The sequence below is a fragment of the Haliotis rubra genome, unplaced genomic scaffold (genome assembly GCF_003918875.1).
Source record: "Haliotis rubra isolate DU_JTF1 unplaced genomic scaffold, ASM391887v1 Scf151, whole genome shotgun sequence".
NCBI classification, from domain to species: domain Eukaryota; kingdom Metazoa; phylum Mollusca; class Gastropoda; order Lepetellida; family Haliotidae; genus Haliotis; species Haliotis rubra.
Genome location: NW_025765459.1, coordinates 653,752 through 677,675, shown reverse-complemented (window position 1 = coordinate 677,675; position 23,924 = coordinate 653,752). Strand labels below are relative to the sequence as shown.

At 37.7% G+C, this 23,924-nt stretch overlaps 1 protein-coding gene across 2 annotated transcripts in view; it reads left to right on the top strand.

Moving 5' to 3' along the window:
- The first annotated feature begins 1,174 nt into the window (after positions 1–1,174).
- LOC124270371 (protein cycle-like) overlaps positions 1,175–23,924 on the top strand; it is a 134,340-nt gene continuing 111,590 nt past the window's right edge. For both annotated transcript variants that reach the window (XM_046705409.1, XM_046705408.1), the window contains exon 1: positions 1,175–1,335. The gene's annotated coding sequence lies outside the window, so the exon portion shown is untranslated. The remainder of the gene's footprint in view (positions 1,336–23,924) is intronic.

The following is a 23,924-nucleotide window of genomic DNA, read 5'->3' as shown; positions in this document are numbered from 1 at the left end:
TTGAATCACCACTCGATACATTGCCTGGGACCCAGGATTCAGCGGTTGTAGTATATGCAAATATTCAGTTTGGAGAATTTCGTAAACCGCAACTTGTCAGATGTAAATTTACAATTTTGGAACATAATTACATTGTTGAGTAGGCTATGTTTGTGACTTATTGGAGACAATGCAGGTAAATGAGATCTAGACAAATAATTTGAATCAACACGTGGTATTAAATAGTTATGATGAAGTACAACGACGTCACAAATTCGGCACTAAGGGTAATATCCATAATTTAAGAGCACACGTAGTTCCCTCGGATATTATTAAAAGTGCCGGATTACAGGTTTGTACATATTACCATAGACTAACAACTAGTCTCTGAAATGAACATATTTTACAGAAAAAAACAGTTCATGTGACTAAAAAAAATATCTGAATATATAAAGATTGAAGTTAGCATACTCACAAATCAGATTCAATGGGTAAATTAAATCTAGAAGCAGTGTTTGCACTCAAATTTAATTAATATATACATATTTAATTGTAATATTTATATTTCTCCTTTTTTAAGCTTCAGCAGGAAATTGTATAGTGTGCTTTCGTTCGTTTATCTGAGAGATACTCAGTGGGTCCTATTAATATGTTTTTGACCTTTCAGCTAGTTTTTAACAGTGTTTAAGTCGTGCTTGTGAAATCACGTGGAATACAAGCCGTCCTAAATTTGGTTTCATCGATAGAAATCCTTTTGGTGACTGAAATGTACTGAATAGCATTAAGACACGTAAGCAACATTGATTCCTCTGGTATTTTGTTCCCGTATGAAATATGACACAAAGTTGTTTTTTAACTTTGGCACGGGTTACATAACATTCGTCTAAGGTCCTTTGTTCTAATAAAAACTAGTCGGAGGAAAATACTACACATAGAGTATGTACACAAACTAAAATGGTCGTTTCAAAACTGTGTCAAACGCATGATCGCTCATACATATACATATCTAGCAGTTGTTAAACAAATCACGTGTTGAACTACTCGCATTAGAGCAAATACTGTTCGAAAAATGAAAATTATGTCGACGTATGATCGCGAACAGTTGAACAAGCCTCTGACACACCGATATGTATCGAGTTGTGAGTGAACTTGACCTAGACTCGTGCCTAGTGGTAAGGTCAAGGTCAGACCAGCTGTTTGTCACGAGAGGTTATGATCGGGGGTTTTCAGTGGTAACTGTCATTCGGCGAAGGGAGCTGATATGTAATATTCGTCCTTTTGTGCGGAATATGTAAAATATGATGGACCATTGTTACAATGTTTTCTTCATCGGACCTGGTTCGTAGAAATAGACAGGTAAGAAAGGGCACCTGTTGCCTTTGATGTCGTATATATGTCGTCACCAATTCTTTTCATTCTATTCGTACTTGCATAAGCGCCAAGACAGACCAGGTGAAATCATGGCATGGCGATGTAGTTATGGATTATTATGCTGGAACGTCCCACCCTACGTGTGAACTGAAGTTCTTTACTCGATCTCACACGATACAAATGTTTTAAGTTAAAATTAGAACTAATTACAGTGCAGAGACACATGCACTTACACTGACGTAATCAGCTGTTTAGGTAGGTGAATGGGTCAATAGGACCCGGCTGTCAAATCTTAATTCCTCAATGTTAAAAAAAAGAGCGTTGGATTTTAATGTATGTATGTTTGTATGTATCTGTGTATATGTGTAGATATGTAGACTAAGTTAGGTACATATGTTCCTGCATGTAAGTAGGTAAGTATGTAGGTATGTATAGATATATATACAGAAATGTATGGATGGATGAAGCATGCATGTATGTATCATGTATGTCTTGAGACAATTGATTAAATTGATTACTCCATTAAATTTATTACCATTTTCACAATCTTTCATGACTTCCTATCTGTCATTTATAATGTAGCCAACAATTAAGCTAATGGAAAGGCGTGAGGTATGACCATTTCAGTAACCATGGGCTTCTGAAATCTATCTATACATACTTTAACATATAAAGAGATTGATTGATATTATTCATTGCTTCATGCACATATTTGATGCCGTGGTTTACATGATACATAATCATTGAATGGAATATATCATGTATAATATGTTTGTGGGAATGGGATATGGGCAAGAAACTTTTACGAAGACTGATATTTATGTGGGCAGTTGTAAGGTCACATTGTATGGGAATGAGAAACATAAAGATGTTGTCAATTGTCAGATATTATTTGTGTGCTGCAGGATTCGACGTTAACTAACATTTGTTACTGCTTGACCAGTGCAGAGCTCCAGATAAGATTTAGCTCATGTGGGTACTGTACCCACTGTATTTTTTTGGAGTTGGTATTATGAATGTTGAGTGGGTATTTCATTTTCTGTTACCCACTGCTTTCAAATATGTTTGTATTTCAGTCATTTTACTCACCTAAGTATTATGTGACTGAGTAAGTTTACTAAGCAGGTATGTTCTGCCTTATGTCATACCTAATCAAAACCAACTTAAATATCATGGAAATGATTTCATAAAAAATCACTCATCTTATACTGACAGTACAACACTTGTCCTATACTAACAGTACAACTTGATAGCAATCGATGTCTTTTTCATTACGAAAGCGATTTTTATAAATATATTCCGTACGCATTTGTTTTAAACTTTTTGCGTATCTAACATTTTAAATGCTTAATTGGAACGCATCAATTATTTTTCAATGCGTAATTGAAAATTTTATATGCGTATTTTACCCGGATACGCAGCTTATCTGGGCCCCTGCCAGTGGACATAGTGTGTCTTAAAATTTACTAGATCTGACCTAATGTCAATTAGACCATACTGTTGGAAGACAAAACAAGGTTATTTTTATAATGCATACTAAAAGAACTAACTATATTAAACACAAAACTATGTGATAATGTTTGTTTCTTTTGTCCATTATGAATACTGTATACCTTAATTTTTTATTTTTCTGAAGAACGTTTATCATTAAAGAAGAAGAAGAAGTTTATTCAGTATTTGAGGCCACATGGCCAAGAGTACAAACATATAAGAACAATATTGTGCGGATGGACAGACAAAAACAATGTAATTAGTTCATTTTCATACAGGCAAGTTACGCTTTAGAAATAATGCTATTGACTTCAATGGATGTGCATTTGTTGTTGTTAAAAGTTGTTTAAATTTTAATCTTGATGGAAACGTATGGTAATAACTAGGTAAGTACAGTTTTCTTTGTGCAGAATAGAATGGACACACAAGTAAAAAATGAAATTCATCCTGTGTAACATTAAAATCACATTTGTCACATATCAGTACATTGGAATTTATATTATTATTATAACGTTGTTGTTGAACATTTAACTTATGGCTTAAAGAGTAGCTTTTATGGTCTTTTTACACTTAAGTAAGCTCAATCACAGCCTCTGTAATGCACATTATAATAGATGATGCCGTGCAAGATATTTAAAACAAAACTGAACAAATACGGTGATTTGAAACAGTGTTCATTAAATATCTTCACAACCATCTGGGCTAGTCAGACCGGACCGGCTAATTACTAGACAATGTCTTTCGGATGTGCCTTAGTGTTGAACCCTGGGGTGACAATGGACACAGGTGAATGAGATGAGACAGACACTAGTAATTTACTGTTGTTTACCACAGTGTCACTTTTGTCCTTTTGTATGTTTATAGGTATTATTCATGTTTGTATATATACCACCAAAATATAAGAGAAAACATTTGAATGTAGCTATTGTTGAGGTGTTAATTTTCATTCAGTCATGTATCTCAGCTCATTTAATCACACTGACATTTTACATCATGCATGACTGACTGACTGACTGAGTTTGGTTTTACGCCGCTTTAAGCTATATTCCAGCAACATCACGGCGGTGATCACCAGAAATGGGCTTCACACATTGTACCCATGTGGGGATTCAAACCCAGGTCTTCGTGACGAGCCAACGCTTTAACCACTAGGCTACCCCACCGCCCCTTACATCATGCATGAACAGCACATGATGCACTTGCATGCATGAACCAAAATGTGTGTATCTATAGGTGACCTCACATTCACTAATGCATATGAGATGAACACATGCTTAAGATTCCTTAGTGAGAGTTTTTCAATGAACTGATGAAATTATGGATTTGTTTCATGGGGACAAGATCATCTCATTACATTTATTTCACTATGCAGTAGGTTCAAATATGTTCCTGAAATACACAATGCCATTTAGAAAGTGGTCAAATGTAACATATGTTATATTTGGGATTACACTTTCTTAGTAAAGTACAGATTCTAGTACTTTTTGGGGGTTGAGTCCCATCCGGGATTCGAACCCACACCCTCAGAGTCAGGCACCTAATCGCCAGCACACAAAGTCAGACGCCTAGACCACTCAGCCACCGCTGCTTCCACATATGTTCCTGTTGATAATTATAATGTCATCGCAGTCGCGCACATGCCCCAGAGTTATTTCCCTTACTATAGGTGTCCGCCATAACAGGGTTACCCATGTTGGCATACAGTCGGTAACAAGTCCTTTGAATGCCAGTAATAAATCATGGAGCAAACTCGAATACCTGTTGTTGGTAACAGCATTATTTTGTTATCATTAGAGAAAGTCTGTTCACTGATAGGATGGTGAATCTCGTAGGCCTATGTATTGTCAACAGCAAGGATTGGGTGAGCTGGGCATTGCCAGAAACGGCTGTTCAAGAACACTGTTATTAGATGTAAATCTAGGTTTTGCCTACGATTACAGTTGATGGTGGTAGTTGGTTTGTGAGCACAACAATTCTTGAACCTGATTGGTAGTGTGTGTGACGTTACAACACATGACAAGCAAGCTAATTTGGTAATTGTGAATGGACATCTGTACTGAATACGTTAATGAAATTAGATTTGCTTGTATTAATGGCAGAAATTTTGAACTGGAAGCTGCCAGACCACCATGCACAGGTCAAAACCGGTTATATGTGAATGCATATGGACATTGGACTGGCTAGCTATGTCCACTGGGAATCTAACCCTTGCCCACTTTGTCAAGGATGTGATGAGGTCTGTGGTGGGAATCTATCGTCCACTTTGTCAAGGATGTATTGAGGTCTGTGATGAGGTCTGTGGTGAGAATCTATCTATCACCCACTTTGTCAAGGATGTGATGAGGTCTGTGGTGAGGAGGATCTGATGAGGCTATCTATCTATCCACCTTGTCAAGGATGTGATGAGGTCTGTGGTGGGAATCTATCTATAGCCCACTTTGTCAACGATGTGATGAGATCTGCAGTGGGAATCTATCTTTCGCCCACTTTGTCAAGGATGTGATGAGGTCTGTGGTGGGAATCTATCGTCCACTTTGTCAAGGATGTGATGAGGTCTGTGGTGGGAATCTATCTATCACCCACTTTGTCAAGGATGTGATGAGATCTGCAGTGGGAATCTATCTATCGCCCACTTTGTCAAGGATGTGATGAGGTCTTTGGTGGGAATCTATCTATCGTCCACTTTGTCAAGGATGTGATGAGGTCTGTGGTGGGAATCTATCTATCGTCCACTTTGTCAAGGACGTGTTGATTTCTTCAGTGGGAATATTGGAAGCCTAATCTCCATCACTGCCATATGAGTCAGATAGTGGGTCAGTTTCCATGTTCAGGTTGATTACTCATCATTGAATTTGATGCACAAGAAAATATTGGACATTGGTACATTTTGTCTGTCAATAACTATGACATTAACTTAAACACAATAGAAATATTAATGCAGCTCTTAATAAATTTTTTGCCAATCAGTAATTCATTTATCCAATTAGTATTTCATTTAACCAGTCAACATTTTAATTAACCAGTTATTTCATTTAACCAGTCAGTATTTCATTTACAAATTTAATATTTCATTTAACCAGTCAGCGTTTTAATTATCCAGTCAGTATATCATTTAAATATTCAGTATTTCATTTAACCAGTCAGCATTTCAATCAACCAGTCAGTATTTCATTTAACCAGTCAATATTTCATTAATACAGTTAGTACATAATTTAACCAGTTGGCATTTCATTTAACCTTCCTGTATTTCATTTAACCAGCTGGTATTTTATTTTCTCAACTCTTGGAGAAGACTGACGAACCTTTCTGCCGGCAGCTTCATCTTTCCCTGACACCAGGCCATTACTATCTTTATGAGTTTTTGAAATCACCAACCTATCAAAATGACTCTTTGAAACATGAGAGTGGCACAGATCAAATTTCAAACATTTCGGAGTATGTTTTTGTGCAATCATTCACTTGGTGAAGGAGTAAGAATATTCTCTGAAATGTCATGTTTCTTATATTACTGAAGTTGACATCTATGAATTAGACTGACTGACTGACTGAGTTTGGTTTTACACCGCGTTTAACAATATTCCAGCAACATCACGGCGGGGCACACCAGAAATGGGCTTCCCACATTGTACCCATGTGGGGATTCGAACCTGGGTCTTCGGCGTGACGAGCCAACGCTTTAACCACTAGGCTACCCCACCGCCCCTATGAATTAGAAGATAAAGCTACTCTGTTTTCAATTTTGCGGTCCTTTATCGTTGATTTAAGACCGCTAAATGTAATTTAAAAAACGAACGCGTATTTTTATTAAAATTTTAGTGTTTGTTATTCAACACCACACTCATCAATATTCCACCTATATGCAGCCTGTTTGTAAATAATTGAGTCTGGACCAGACAATCCAGTGATCAAGAGCATGAGCATCGATCTATCCATTGGGATACGATGACACGTGTCAACCAAGTCAGTGAGCCTGACCACGTGATCCTGTTGGCCCGTTGTGGTTTTATACTGGCCATATTTGGAAGCAAGCCATGGCAGATTACATTTCCAAAATCATGGGGTAATGGAGTAAAACTTTACTCCCTTAAACCTGCACTAGACCTTATGGTTTAGATGTTACAGAAAATCAGTGAAGTAAGTAAAATGATTAGATTTTTCTAATAAATTTACCATGTTAAACAGTTTAGATGTGAAGGATCAAAACTGATTCCGAGGTTTCAGGGGTGGAAATAACCCATTGCCCGACGTCCTAGTCCAGTGTTTCTTTCTGTCTGGCAAGCAAATTTGTATATCACTCTGTACCGGTGTCCAGTTGTCTTTCTAATGTTAATTATGTTGTTTATTTGAAAATCAGCAAGAAAATTGGCCGGTATAGTGGAAAAATTATAAGGGCAAGGAATTTTACATGTGCCACTGGAGTACACGAGCCATTTGAAAGTTATTTCCACCCCTGGGTTTTGATCCAACTTATGAACTGACTGAAGATATATTTTCAATATTTGGTATTTACTGTTGAAATCAACTGGGATGCGACTGGCAGTCGATACCTTGCACACGCTACGCGTGTCCTTCGTGTCCGCTGCATGCACTACCCTTCTTGTGAGGTACACATGGTTCATGCTGACAAACAATCATGATCTTCACAGCGATCCTTCGTAGCCTAGTGAATAAAACAGCCATGTTCATAAGCAAACCGTTCTAGTTTCGAAACCAGTCATCTTCACAATATATTGGAAGTTTTCAGTGATGTGATATTTTACAATCGTATTCAGTAATTGCAAGACAAACTTATATCAATCTTCAAATCTTGTACAAGGAAGATAATTCAAAGTCAAGAGCAGTTCCTCAGGAAATATCAGGGATTTCTTGGAGAATGCCCGCAAAACAGCCTGTAGGAATTTTCTCTGTAAGAGGACTGACTGACTGACTGAGTTTAGTTTTACGCCGCTTTTAGCAATATTCCAGCAATATCATGGCAGGGGACACCAGAAGTCTGTAAGAGGAGAAACTGGTTAGACAATAGAGTGACATCACTGGAGGTTTATATTTTGATTTAAAATCTTCTGAACTTTGTTTCAACTTCTGACATGGATCATGAACATATAAGAACCAATCGGCTTTATATGACACTTTAACACTTTATTTGCCATAAAGTTATTTGGGATAACCTTATCAGATTCCAAAGGAAGGTGTGTTGTGTTTATCTTTGTTTCCTGTAGATTCAGGTTACCATGGCAACAAAGCCTATCAAGTGGTCAGAAAGCCTTATTTGTTCATAGAACAAGATAGCTTGTGCTGATTATAGATAATGATATTTTGACTATTTGATCGTGAAGGACATGTAAAGGACTCCCGATATGTTTTGAGGATTTGATCATATTGGGTGTTAATGGCATATTCAGTGTATATTTACTCTTTTGGATCAAATCTACATTGTATTCTCAAATCATCGAGTTCATCTCATTAAAATCTGATCCGCGTGCTCACTTAGGTTCAACAACGATATGAGGGCCTCCAATTGAAGGATATAGCATTGAACTTTCATCCATTAAACATTTGAATTAGAAGACATTCCATACACAGGGGCTTGTAACGCTAAAAACTGCCATCAAGGTATATACTGTCACTAACGGGGTCTTAATATAGTACTAAGTACTATATAGTACTTTTAGTGTTACAAGCCCCTGTGATTCCATAGTAGGAGAACTGGTGTACAATCTCGGCCAACTATTAGATACTCCATAATTTTCATTTGTTCAGTTTTCAATTTCTGAATCGAAACCTTTGTCAAAATACTTTGCGAAAAGAATGCTCAGAAGGAATTAGCGTTTGTAAAACCATAAAGATTGAGATTGAGAAATCATCATGATCATGTCATGGACATCATGTTTGCCTTTACATTGGTTGTGAAAAGTCGTTCTGAGAAGATTAGGCTGAAACGGGATTGACGTTTGTGTATCTGGAACCATAGACGGAGAAATCTGTCTGGATGATGTTGGCTTCATGTTACAACGGTTGCTGATAGTTTGTTAAAGGTCGTTCCGATGTCCAGTAATTTGATATCCTTAGATCTTCGTGTGTTTGTAATGTCACTGAGTCGACTTGTTTCATAAATAATTCTGCTTGAAATGGTGTGTCAGATGACTTCCAATTAGCATATGTTCATGAACAAGAAGTTCATTTCAGTGATATTTATTCATATGTTGTAGGCATGTATTAATTTGCACTTTTATATACCAAATCCTGTCCTTGAAGCTGATTGGTCAGTTTAATTAACAGTTTGAACCAATCAACTGAATGAGGTAATTGCTAAAATCGGTGTAAAACTAAACTCACTCACTCACTCACTCACTCTTAACTAAGCAACTGGAGGGCTTGTGACCAACAAAAATAACGAATCCTTACAGAAATGAATTTTTTTTAAACATTAACCATTTGTGTTCTCCTTGCGTTGATGTCATGAATAAGAATGAGTGAGTGAGTTTTAGTTTTATGCCGCTTTTAGCAATATTCTAGCAATATCATGGCTGAGGGCACCAGAAATGGGCTTCACACACTTTACCGATGTGGGGAATCAAACCCGGGTCTTCGGCGTGACAGGCGAATGCTTTAACCACAACGCTACCCCACCGCCCCTCATGAATAAGAACCTTGGTGAGTGAGTGAGTTAGTTTAGTTTTACGCCGTTTTTTGCAATATTCCAGCAATATCATGGCGGGGGACACCACATATGGACTTCACACACTGTGCCCATGCTGGGAATCGAACCCGGGTCTTCGGCGTGACGAGCGAACGCTTTACCCACTAGGCTACCTCACCCCCCCACCTTGGTGAGAGATATCAGGCTAGTGACAACTAATAATGCCCTCTACTGACCAGGTCACTTGTGGACAAATCACAGACATTGATTGAGCTGATAGTTGAGGTCACTTGAGGACAACAAGGCATTGATTGAGTTAGTTAGTTAGTTGATTGCTCATTCACTAACTATATATGAAATTGTAACATGTTGATTCCAAACATAGATACGAAATCTGTACAGTAAGGTTGGTTGATTTGTTATCCCCCGACGTGTTTAGCTTGAAGCGGGGGATATAGTATTAGGCTCCTCCGTCTGTCTGTACATACGTACGCACTTATGAATTGGAATATCTTAAGAACCTTAGACTGGATTCTTTTCATATTTGGTACCTAGGTTCATCACAGCAAAAGAAAGGTCCCAGTCAGGTTTGGTGACCTTGACCTTCATTTCAAGGTCACAAGGGGACTTTAACGTTTTACCCTTGTCAGCAAGATATCTCAAGAACCGTTAACTGGATTTTCTTCATATTCGACATCAAGCTTCATCGAGGAAAGGCGCAGGGCTCAGTCAATTTTGGTGACCTTCAATTTATTTTCAAGGTCACGATGACACTTTAAAAATTTCAGCATGTTAACCTGCGTGTAAAGATTGTCAGCGAGATATCTCAAGAACCATTCACTGGACTTCCTTCATATTTGACACCAAGCTTCATCTAGGGAAGGTGCACGTTCCAGTTGATTTTGGTGACCTTCACATAATTTTCTAGGTCACGGCGACACTTTGAAGATTTCAGCGTGTTAAACTGCATGTTAAGATTGTCAGCGAGATATCTCAAGAACAGTTCACTGGATTTTCTTCATAGAATTTCAAGACTTCCCTTGAATGGTTTTCAATAAGCAATTTCTTTATTACTATTTTTGCATATTTCATTCACAAAGACATTCATGTCAAGGTCAAAGTGAGGTGAGGTGAAACTGGGTTTAACGTCATGCTTGAGAATATTTCGCTCATATGACGACTTGCATGCGTGTGTATGTGTATGTGTCGCTGCTTGTACTAGCCCAGACTGAAGCTGGTTTTATAGTGCTAGCCAACTGAGATACCGCGCTCTTTTGGTATGACGCGGTCGAGATCGAACCCGCGACCTTCCGCTCTCCGGGCGGGCGCTCTAACCACTACACCACGGAGGCGGTCAAGGTCAAAATCGAGTCTTGGAAATATTTGTGCGTTTGAACAACTACAGAGCAAGATATCAAGAGAGGTTGACTGGTCATGTTTTTGTTGACATTTAACTTCATCTTAAATTACGACCTTCACTTTCATTACTTTTTAAGTTTGACTTGATAATTTGCGGCAGGGGATTATGTCACCTTAGTGACAATGCTTGTTGTTTCATGCAGCTCTCAGCAATATTCCAGCTACTTGGCAGCAGTCTGTAACTAATTGAGTCTGGACCACACAATCCAGTGATCAACATCATGACCGTCGATCTATGCAATTGGGATACGATGACATGTCTCAACCAAGTCAGCGAGCCTGACCACCCAATCCCGTTAGTCACCTCTTACGACAAGCATGGGTTACTGAAGACCAATTCTTATCCGGATCTGTTTACAAATCAATAAAATTACTTGACAATGAAGGTAGTATTCCCCTATCTGCAGCTAAGATCAAATTTACAGGATCCAAAAGTATTGTTATCATTAATATGTATTTATTCAAGACTTGCTCCTTTTATGCGTATCTGCCAACCTATAAATAAAGTTAGAGAAAAACAATTGTTCTTTTTAGATTGGAATACTAAAAGGCTGCAACAGTTGCTTGTCATGCTGCTATCGGTTATTAGATTTTTTTTAATAACATATTTTTTTTTTTTTCCTTGCTACCAATTCAATTTTAACCTGGAGATGATTAAGGCCACAAAAAAAAAATGTTATGGTTCCGATTTCCTACATTTCAGAACTAGGGTAGGTAGGTAGGTTTTTGGGTTTTTTTTGCAAAATATTTTTACATTACTCATCAGTCTCATGTGTCAGAAAATAAATTTAATTTATTATGTGGTGAGTAAAATTGTTAGGCTCGGCGGGAATATTTAGGGTCGGTCGGGAAATCGGAACCACAAGCTTGTTTTTTAGGCCTAACTAATTCTGTACAATGCAAGTTATTTTATGTTTTACCAATTGACCAGAAGTTTCACTGTAAAGATCCCTAACTCCCCAAATATCTCTGATAATACTCAAGATACTGCAATTATTAATAATTTGGTCGTTGAATTAGTACATTGTTTTTCATAATGATTGAGAATATAATAATTTGGACAAATATAACTTCTGAGGTATGTACTTAAATAGATTAGTTTTCATGTATTTCATATAGATGACACTCCAGAGAGAGAGATTCTCTGTTTACTGGAGTTTCTATTACAGAACAAACCTACGCTTCACCTATGAAGGGTGTTATTTCACTCAGCAAATAGACATATCTATTGATCTGAGAAATCATTATCCTTTTCCGGTTCTTTAGAAGTATGAAAATACAAATCTATTTTTGTTAGATGAAGAGGTCGAACGTTCTTGTACATAATAGTTTTATTAAAAGTTTTCTTCACTCTCTTATTGATTCAATACCTGAAAATAAATCATTTAGAAATTTATTTTCAACTTCTCTCAATATCATAAGGAAGTTCTAGTCACGGATAAGATATCTGGATGAATAGTTATTTATGACAATTAGGAGCGATGTTGATGATGTTGAGGTGAGGTGAGGTGAAATTGGGTTTAACGTCGTGCTTGAGAATATTTCGCTCATATGACGACGTGCATGCGTGTGTATGTGTATGTGCGGCTGCTTGTACTAGCCCAGACTTAAGCTGGTTTTATAGTGCTAGCCCACTGAGATACCATGCCACAGTGAAGCATGAATACCCCACTCAGACACATTATACTGACTCAGAGCCGACCAGTCCTTGTACCCATTAATGCCGAGCGCCAGGCAGGGACCAACAAGTACCATATTTTAACGTCTTTTGGTATGACGCGGTCGGGGATCTAACCCGCGACCTTCCGCTCTCCGGGCGGACGCTCTAACCACTACACCACGGAGGCAGTCGATGATGTTGAACACTTGTGTGGTAACATTGTAAGAACCTTCACTTCTGTGCCAATTGAGTTGCAATAAAGATGTTGTTGACTCATATGTCGTATCCTTAGAAACGATTTCTTCGATTGGTTGGACTGTAATTGGTTCATTTACTTAGGAGTCATTTTCTCCATCATAGAAAGTTGTCATGCTTTCGTCCACTGGTTTGCAAAGCTGACTTTGTTTAGTTTTACGCCACTCTCAGCAATATTCCAGCTATATGGTGGTGGTCTGTAAATAATCGAGTCTGAACCACACAATCCAGTGATTAACATCATGAGCATCGATTTACGCAATTGGGATATTATGACATGTGTCAACCAGGTCGTCAAGCCTGACCACCTGAACCTGTTAGTCACCTCTTACAACAAACATGGGTTACTGAAGACCTAGTCTTTGATAATTCTACATGTGAGTGAATATGGTTTTATGCTGCTTTTAGCAATATTCCAGCAATGTCATGGGTTGTTGAAGATCAATTCTAACATGGGGCTCCTTTTCAACTTACACTGGTTTTTTTGCTTCTATTTAAAATATATTTGTTTTAGAGAGTATGTGTTAGTCTAGATCCAGGTCAAAATATGTATTTGCGTGGGATTGGGTTTTTTTTCATCACAGATGTGTCAAATTTGGAACCGTCCACCACATGTCTACCATGAAACCTTTACTGATGCCTTGAGTGAGAGAGTGAGTTAGTTTAGTTTTATGCCACTTTTAGCAATATTCCAGCAATATCATGGCGGGGGACACCAGAAATGGACTTCACACATTGTAGCCATGTGGGGAATGAAACCCGACTCTTTCGGCGTGATGAGCGAACGCTTTAACTGCTACCGCACCACCCTTACTGATGCCTTGAATGTTTTATCCCTGATTAAAGACTTTTTGAGCAAGTGTTGTATGATGGTCTTTGAGAAGTCTGGATTGTAACATTAAATTGATAGGTAGACACAAAGGCTGTAGATGTTGGAACATTCCTGACATATATCACTCCTCTGTCATACAGTGGAGATAAACATGTTTTGTCTCTCTCAATTATCATGCATTGACATAATCATTATCAAATATATATGAAACCGACAATATAAGTTGTCAAATGAGTGGCGAAGAGCTATGAAATCCCGGGGTTTTATCAGTTCGAGTAAGGTATGAATACAACCTTACGAGGGACTGATAAAACCCCGTGTTTCCCGAGACGCGATGTGATAACGCATTTATCTAGCCGAATGTTTTTACTAAATCAAAAGAAAACAATATGCATCGAATCGACTTGTTTTTATTTATGTGAGATGCCATGTTGACAACAGCTGATCGATTGACCTCAATGCAGCGCACGTTACTAAAGACTTGGCGATGCGGCTTTTCTCACTTCACGTGGTCACCAAGGCGTGGCGGGATAATATGACTTTTGTACTCCCTGCTCGCGGATTGGCGATTCACGGGTGTACATGGTATTTTATCAGAGTCACGTGAACCAATCAAAACTCGACATTCTTACATGAGGCTGGATAAGATGGTTTCACAAGAACCAGTATTTATTCTAGCTCAAGGATTATGTCGGTGGAAGGGATCAAGACTCGCTCCCTATTTCAGAGAGATTTTTGGTCTTCGAGATGCCATTACCTGTTACGTCCAAGGGATGACGATTACACATCCATGAAATTTGCATAGAGCAGATAAATCTTGTGTAATTGTCGAATCCTTCATTAGTATTACATCATCTGTATTGTCATTATGATAATTTGGAACAAACATAAGACCCAAGGTGATTATTTGGCATTAGGTGGTTTATCTCGTTTGAAAGTTGCCTTGGTTACTGATTCACCCACACTGAAAACACTCTAAAATCATCCTCACTGTTCGGCATCTGATGCTGTTAAGGTCCATAATTTTTGTGGCCTATGGCCTGTGGCCTGTGACCCAGTATTCAACACATTCAAATCAGGTGAAGTCTTAATATGTACAAAGAGTAGTTGAATAAGGTGATTACAAAACTTCATTGTCATCTAGGTCACAGTAATTTAATTTCACTGATTAGACATAAGGAAAGGACTGTTCTAGAAAGGATGGAAACGGCACAGCACAGGTTAATGAATCAATAACTTTGTTGGCACTTGTGCACGTGCTTCTCAAACACCTGGCTGTCCCTTTCTCTGCACTCCTCCTATAAACATAGTGAACTGTGAAAATTTTAATGATAGTTTGTTAAACAACTTTTTTATGTTTAGGACATACATTCTGCAAATAAATCACAGAGTTGGTCTGATGTTTTGATTATGATCAGCGTTTCATTGAGTATTATATGTTCATTAGTTTTCGAGTTGGGTTGCAATTCATCAGTCCGCTTTTGAGCCAAACAGACTATAGAAAAGGTTGGATAAATCCCTTGTATAGTCTTTTGGGATGTCGTTACTTATGTTTTCTCCTCAACTGATCTCACAGTAACTATACCACATGATCTTTTCATATTACGGATAACTGATTATAAATAACATTGTCTGATAGCTGGCAATCTACTGACCATAAATAAATATTTTAGAGGCAAATAAAGTGTAAAAATTCTAGGTCCAGGTTTGACTCAATTTCGTACATGTAATGAATGAAACTTGTGGACCGCTGTTTTCGCCAAAAATATCTTAATTTTCCCACAACACTGCTGTTTTTTGGTGTATTTAAACAAAATTTGGTACATAGAGTAAATGGATACCCCTGATTTCATTTTTGGCATCAGAATTTCACAAATCTAGTGGATTAAGAGTTATTCCAGAGATTCAAGCTACAAACTGAATGAATTGTGAGTGCCCAAGTAATGTGGACCATGACTCCATGGGACGTACACTGTCTACAATCCAGGAATTTATACAAAGATCACTCCTAAATATCATTAAATAAAGTTTGACAGGTTGGTTTCAGGATCCACTTGCACAAAGCGATCTTAGAGCAAGGATGATCGTAACTCCCACACTTAAACAGCTTTACGATTATCATAGCCGTTAGGGGTGGGTGATAATACCGCTTAACCGGTATATTGCAATTCGAACTTCACAATACGATATATTGCGGTACACTTTTCGCAAACCGGTTCACCCGATACGATCGGTAATTTTCGTGATATTGTCAAAACTACTAATAACATTTGTATTTCCTTTATATTATGAAACATTAATAATTTTGAGAATGTTTATTGGTCATATAATTGCATTTGCGTGACTTTTAAACCATATAAATAAAAAATATAGATTGATACCGGCACTCGTTGTAAGGATAAACAAACCAAAATGGCGGACGCCGCTGCAGACGCTTTTTCTCGAGTTCCACACTTCAGAGCGAAGTCTTCACTTTGGAAACATTTTCAATTGACCTCTTGTACAATCACATGTGACACCTGACAGGGGCCAGTGGCATTGTTTCAAAAGAAAGGAAACAGTAATTTCATTACCTTAAACCGTGTATTATACTTTCACAATATATTGCAATACATATTGCAATACGCCAACACACATCACAATATATCGCAATACGAATATTTTGGCAATACCCAACCCTAATAGCCGTAAGATCGCTTTGGGCAGATTTGTTTCGGGTGTTTGGCATAGTGTCAAGTCATGTTGATCAGCTGACGCAGCACACATGACAAATATTTTCAGGATGTCCAATGTTCTTTAAAACAACACTGAGCAGTCAATTAACATTTATTGCGTAATGAACAAAACGTGTAGTATTTTTAGTTTCTTTAGTTTTAGTTACTTCTAGTGGTGGTTCGATTAATTGAAATAATCGAAGATTGGTCGTAATGACTAAACGACCAAGCAATCGATCATGTTTCTCATAATCGAACACAAACAATTTTGGCACACTTGTTTGCATTAACATTTTTCACAAGGTTAGTTTTGTCTGCTACATTTCATAAGTACTACAAGCTCGTTCCTTGTCATGATTGAAATTAGCTTAAAGATTCTAGGAATTTTATGTTCCTAACATACTAGTCCTCCTTTAAAGATGCGAAATTTGTAAATGCATTTTGTGCAATTTGACCAAAACACCGAAGTACATGATTTTTCTATATATTTTTGTGCATTAACAAACATAACCAGGAGAATTTGATAAATCACGCTAACCAATTTTTTTTGATGATTGATCGGTTGTAATGAACCAATCATCAATTGTGAGATTTTAACCAATTCCCAACACTAGTTACTTCACGTCCAGTAGTCCAACATATATTAACTTTTATTGACAAATCCTCTGTGCAAGATAACATTGATTATCAATTATCAGTTACCTTTTGATTGATCGTACATATTACATAACATATAATACATTTACTGTGTAATACCTGGATATAAAACCCTGTTAGATTGAATAATTACCCCAGACACGGGAAATGTAAACCTTTAATTGATCAGAGGCAGGGAAGAATGGTATTTAGTTCCTTCGCTGGCCTTTGTCAGTTAATTTTCTGTGGGGCTACCTCTGATTATGTCTGTAATAAATTCATTAATTGAGTGTCATGTGAATGTTAGCAGTTACAGAGGTGTGGGTGTATACCATGAAGCATGGATGACAAGAAAGTAGTAATTGTTGGATTATTTACACAGAAAGGCTCACATGCAGCTTTCCCGAAACACCGGAGCTGTTTCTGTTGTGAGTATGTGAACTAAACTTTGTTGTTGCAGATAAAATACCAAAACTGTAAACAGAACTACGGTACATGCTTATTTACTTTGACTGTTAGTTTTCTGTGCCTTGCAACATGTTTTGTGGGTGGATTAAAATGGAGTCCATCCCTCCGTGCAAATTTGTCTTTTCTCGAGCAGAACATAAAAAACATTCAATATTTCCTCACCAACTTGGCACATAGATGGGTCTTGTGGTGAACTGGTGCCGTTCGGTAGTTTTGGATTTCTGAATATAATAATTTTCGCATTTCCATGGCAACAAGTTTGACTTAGACTGAAATTGGTGGTAGTGTTCCTTTGCGGAGCAGAACTTTAAAACCATTCAATGTTGGCACATGCAGTTGGAAGAGAATGGCATAGGACTGGTGGTGAAACCTTTCAATACTCTCCTTCCACTTTGTGGGTATTCAAGAACCAACTAGTTGGCATATTCAGGAAGAGTAATTACCATTGCAGGGGAAATTGATGACTTTGTCTTCTTGTTTACATCGCCTTGCCCAAGACAACGTTTTGCAGGGGATGGAGAAACATGTTCTGTAACTCCTTTCTATCGCATATTGTTCATGGAACATTGAATTTATTTTCAGTTTAATTTAACATTGTATGCACCAGGGCTCCAGATAACTGCCGTATCGGCGTATGTACGGATAAAAAATATACACGATACGGTAGGAAATAATTTAGAAAACGTAGCAGATACGCACCACAGCAATGGTGTACGAATAATTTACAGACATATTTATCTGAAAAAGTATTGTTTTATTGTTTATTGACCTGTTTACACAAGAGTAGCAGTGTTGTGGTACATTTATGAAACGAAACACAAGATTACTGGTACTCCATTAAATTCCTTCAGTACTCTAACTGTACTCGTAAGTTTTTCCAGTACTCCTGTATTGAAAAAATAAGGAGTACGTACTCCTGATGTTGAAAGTTATCTGGAGCCCTGATGCACATAAGCTATATACAGAATCAGTGTGCGAAATAGTTACCAACTGCTAGCTAGTTGGGCTAGCTATACCTGAAAGTTACTAGCCCACAAAATAATTAACAAGCCCGAAATTTGAATGTAGAAACTAAGCAAATATTCCTAAAATAGATGAGAATAAGATATTGTCGGCATGACACAGGTTTCATCATTAAGCTGCTAATATGATGAACATTTTTATCAGGCCATAATCTTGCATGATTTAAAAGTGTATTATAGCTTAACAAGTCGGAGAGAGTGATATATTTACAAAATGAGCCCTTGAAAGTTCATTTACTAGTCGGGCCAGTGACTGTGGAGATTTACTGGCCCCACTGGATCTTTACTAGCCAGTGGCTAGCGGGCCAGTGGCTATTTCGAACACTGCACAGAATTCAGGCCTACCAAAGAAAACTTTCCCACTGTGCAGAAAAATGCAGAAAAGCCCACATTAATCGTGGAAATAGCAACATAAACACATTACCTCGCTACTGAAACAGTAAAAACGGCAACGAAAAACCATGAAACTGCAACATTTTTTGTATCAGTGAACTTTGACCTCTACTGTGCATGCGCATTACGATCCGGGCGTCTTTCCAAATTCTGAGCAACCGTGAATCGCCTCGCATAGAAAAAGTATTAAATATGTCGAAATAATTGCTGTCAATCGTTTCATACGAATGAAACGTAAACTAAACAAGTGTGCACACAAGTATCATGATGATAAATGCCAAATAACACAACAGAAATACTTAAAAAGTAATGTAACATTTGTCCAAGCTGGAAAATGTCAACATGCGGTCGAGACTTCCTCTTCCATGTGCGCATGCGCAAAATCGAAGTTGCGGGCTCCTCGTTTTATGATGCAGTGTTAGCGATTTAAAGTTGCCGTTTTTACTCTTTCAGTAGCGAGGTAATGTGTTTATGTTGCTATTTCCACGATTAATGTGGGCTTTTCTGCGTTTTTCTGCACAGTGGGAAAGTTTTCTTTGGTAGGCCTGGAATTGGTGCCTGGTGCCAGCCGAGAATTTCTAAAACATTCACTACCATGGCAAGAAAACTACCAATGAGGGATTTTTTCTGGAGTATTACTCATAAAATAATTATTAATTATTTGTATGAGGAAAGTGTTGAAGTTTAGCTTTTAAGGTGTATTTTGTAAAATTTTGCTTTAAAATGTTAGATTGAGCTTCAGATGATGGTTGCATCTTGTAGTTTTGTCTTCATCAGGTTAATTGTACCTGCAAACCTTTTTGGGAAAATTAAGGTATAATATATGTACATTGTTAGATTTATGCATATACAGGGTAGAGAACGGAGATTCTACCAGTAGAGATAGACTGTGCCACAGTCCCTGAACCACATTATTTTCCCTACTGCCTTGCCCTCTCTGCAGTGCTAAAGCCCTAAATAAGTCTGGCTTTCCTCAGGTTCAGGAATCTCTGGTTTGCCCTCGGTTCCTTTTCAATTTAAATGGGTTTGATGGTTACTATATATTATATATATTTAGAGACTAAGCCAAGTCTACAGTAGAGATTGTGATTCGAGTCTCTTTTGGTAGAATCTCTGATTCTACTAAGTAGAGATTGCAATCAGAGTCTTGGAGGGGAAATGACTGAATTCCTGGGCGGACACAGTGAACAATTACACCAGTGAGTTACTGGTCAGAGAGGTGAGATCAGAGACATGTTAAGCTTAATAAGAGGGTGACATGGATCTGACAACTCACTATTGTGACATATTTGTTATGTTTATATTCTACAATATATGAAAATACATTTTGTTTTTAACTTCTTTAAGTGGCATTTTAGAAGTTGGGAAGTACAATATAGAACAAACTTTACGGATAACAACTTCTTTTATTCGTGAGTGCGACGTTTCGATACAGATTCTTGTACCTTTGTCAACTCAGTCTAAACGTCGCACTCACGAATAAAAGAAGTTGTTATCCATAAAGTTTGTTCTATATATTACATTTTTTTTTTCTAACTATTCACTGCTTGTATAAGTGTAGAATTGCAGTCTCTTCTAGTAAGATCAGATTTGAGCTTCTACTGGTAGAGATTGCGATTGTATAGGTTATTCTGTATAATCAGATACTTCACCAGTAGAGACTACGATTGCAATCTCTACTAGTAGGATCGGAGATTGTACCAGTAGAGATTCCGATTTCAGTCTCTACTGGTAGACAGTCTCTGATCGCAATCTCTACTTGCAGAATCTCTGATTCTACCAGATCGCAATCTCTACCCTGACATATATTTAAAATATACGTCGTATAGTAATTGCTACACAGGAACTAGGCCCTGGCAAAAACAGGACTTTTAACGACAGTCAAATTAATCAACTGTTTCTTTTTGATATCTTTAAGTGTAATGATATCACATCTTTACATGATATCAGAGTATGAAATACAGAAATAGGATCCAAATTAATCTTACACATCCTATTATCATTGCATTCAGAAATCTGAACAAGCTTTCACAGAGGGGAACCTTTTTTGACTAAGTAAAACCATTAAGGGTAATTCCAATAAGGGCATCCAGTGAGCTTCCACCATTGTTGGTGGTGGTTCTGTTTATTTTGAAGAAATTAATTAATATGTGCTCTTTGTGATATCTCAATGTACATGCATAGATCATGGAAAACCAATCAAGGTTCAGAAATGGGAACAGATATTGCCTCGAAGATTTTGTTTCCGTTGTATTGTTCATTTGCAAATGATCTCATTCTCAAGCTGCTAATAAGCTCAAGGTGACAGTGATAGACAGATGGGTAGATTCCAGAAGCAGATTCCAGTTCTTCCAAAATCACATTATGTTTGTAAAATAAAAGAATAGAAGTATTCTTTAGGTACTGACTAAGAGCCAGTATCATTTTTTAAAATGATATTGTTAACCGAGATATATTTCCAAATGAAAATCAAACTTATGATAAAATCAGTAATGAAGAATACCACTTTATGGCTATCAAATTCTGGGACTGCGAGTGAGTGAGTTTAGTTTTACGCTGCACTCAGCAATATTCCAGCTATATGGCGGCGGTTTGTAAATAATCAAGTCTGGACCAGACAATCCAGTGATCAACAGCATGAGCATCGATCTGCACAATTGGGAACCGATGACATTTGTCAACCAAGTCAGCGAGTCTGACCACCCGATACCGTTAGTCGCCTCTTACGACAAGCATGGGTTGCTGAAGATATTCTAACCCGGACCTTCACAGGTTCTGGGACTGTGAGACAGACTAAAGTAGGGACACTATAGTCAATTCAAGCTTTTACTTTTTATTTCAATGTCCTACAAACTGAGTGAAGGCCTGTAATGTGTTAATACAGTTCATGTTTGTTCAGACTGTTTTGTTTACTCAGACATCTATGTGAAATGTCTACTTGAGGAGGATATTTACTTAATCATCTTTATGATACTTTGGTTCATTTATTATTAACAAATTTTATGGGTATTTTTATTTTAAATGGGGGACATTTATTTCATATAGGTCACTGATTATTGCAAAGAGACATAAATTCAACATGGCTGAAAAGGGATTGCAGCTGAATAAGTCATTTTAACCCTGACCTTGACCTTTGAACAGGAACATGACAAATCAACAACAAAGGCTGTACCAACTTACAAAACTACAGACCGGTGAAAACGCCCTTCATGGCGCAACAAATTTGCTTGAACTACGGGGTTTAATGGCTCCTATGAATTTCAATATTTTTTCCACAGTTATCATTCAAGCATCAGGAATCGTGTATCAACAAATCTTTATTAAATTACGAAATTTGATCTCTTCTGTGGGTAGATCTGTAGAACATATGGTCATGTGACAAACTGTACCAGCTCACCATTATTTATAGCAAACACGATCAGATTACTACTGTTGCCTTTAAAATCATAATTGTCATACTTTAACTTGGTAATAGTGATATTTATTGTAGTTTGACTACATGCAAACATAATAGGGCTATTTTAAGAAATAGCAAAATAGCTGGAATCCAGTGGTGACTCTTGATGTTAATGTGAAAATTATCTTGCGATATCTTCTTGAATATCATGCATGACCATCACATGTCATCTTGCTTGTTTTGAAAATGGGAGATAGTAATGAATGACAATATGGTATTATAAAGCTTATACCTTACAAGGAGTATCGCTGAGCAAAAGCCTGTGTGTTTGTTTGTTGTTTACAGCAACACTCAGAAATATTCCAGCTGGCGGTCTGTAAATAAACAAATCTTGACCAGACAATTGGTGATCAACAGCATGAGCATCGATCTACACAATTGGGATATGATGACATGGTCAACCAAGTCAGCGAGCCTGACCTCCTCTTACGACAAGCATGGGTTGCTGAAGACCTGAGCAAAATCTTTGTGTGACCAGTTCCAATCAACGTTAACAGAATGTTTCAGAACATCATGATCCAGGTTAGAATTGGTCTCCAGCAACCCATGTTTGTCGTAAATGGCGACTAACAGGATCGGTGGTCAGGCTGGCTGACTTGGTTAACACATGTCATCGGTTCCCATTTGCGCAGATCGATGCTCATGCTGTTTGTCTCTGGATTGTCTGGTCTAGACTCTATTATTTACAGTCCGGCGCCATATAGCTGGAATATTGCTGAGTGGCGTTAAACAACAAAACCAACCAAACCAACCAACTGTAGACAATGAGGGGGACTTCACCTCCTTGTCCCCATTTCCTGGGGACTTTTACTTTGTTACAGCAGTGAGCATCTTTATTGCACTCAAATATTGCCATAACTGTCACAAGCTCAGACTTTCATGAAGTTTAGCCCTTAATCTATGAAGCTTCTTACTCTAGTGAACTCACACAAAGTGAAGACCAATTCTTTAATAATTTTTCTGCTTTATCCTATGTGTTCAGGGGCAGATTTCTCAGCTTTATCCTATGTGTTCAGGGGCAGTGGGGTAGCCTAGTGGTTAAAGCATTCACTCGTCACGCTGAAGACCCAGGTTCGATTTTCCCATTTGGGCACATTGTGTGAAGCCCATTTCTGGTGTCCCCCGCCATGATTTTGCTGGAATATTGCTAAAAGAGGCACAAACCCATACATTCACACTCACTCACTCACTCACTCACTCACTCACTCACTCACTCACTCACTCACTCACTCACTCACTCTCACTCACTATCTCAATCATCTGGACTGTTTCAGTCACGTGACTGTATACTGATTTACTACAAACCACATTTTTTTGTTTTGTTAGATTTACAGTAATTCGGCTTTTTCAATGTCAAAGAAAGGTTTGAAATTAACAACCCTAAGTTTTTATTTTCTCACCCTCTGTTGTGTCATTGATGGAATTCTATATGTCCTGCGCCTTATATTTTGTGGTTTTTATGCATGTTTATTATTTATTATTTTATTTTCAGCGGAATGCTACTGTTTTAATGTGTTCATTATGTGGATGCAAAATGTGTATATCATAGTCTTCGATAACTGAGTGAGTGAATATAGTTTTATGCTG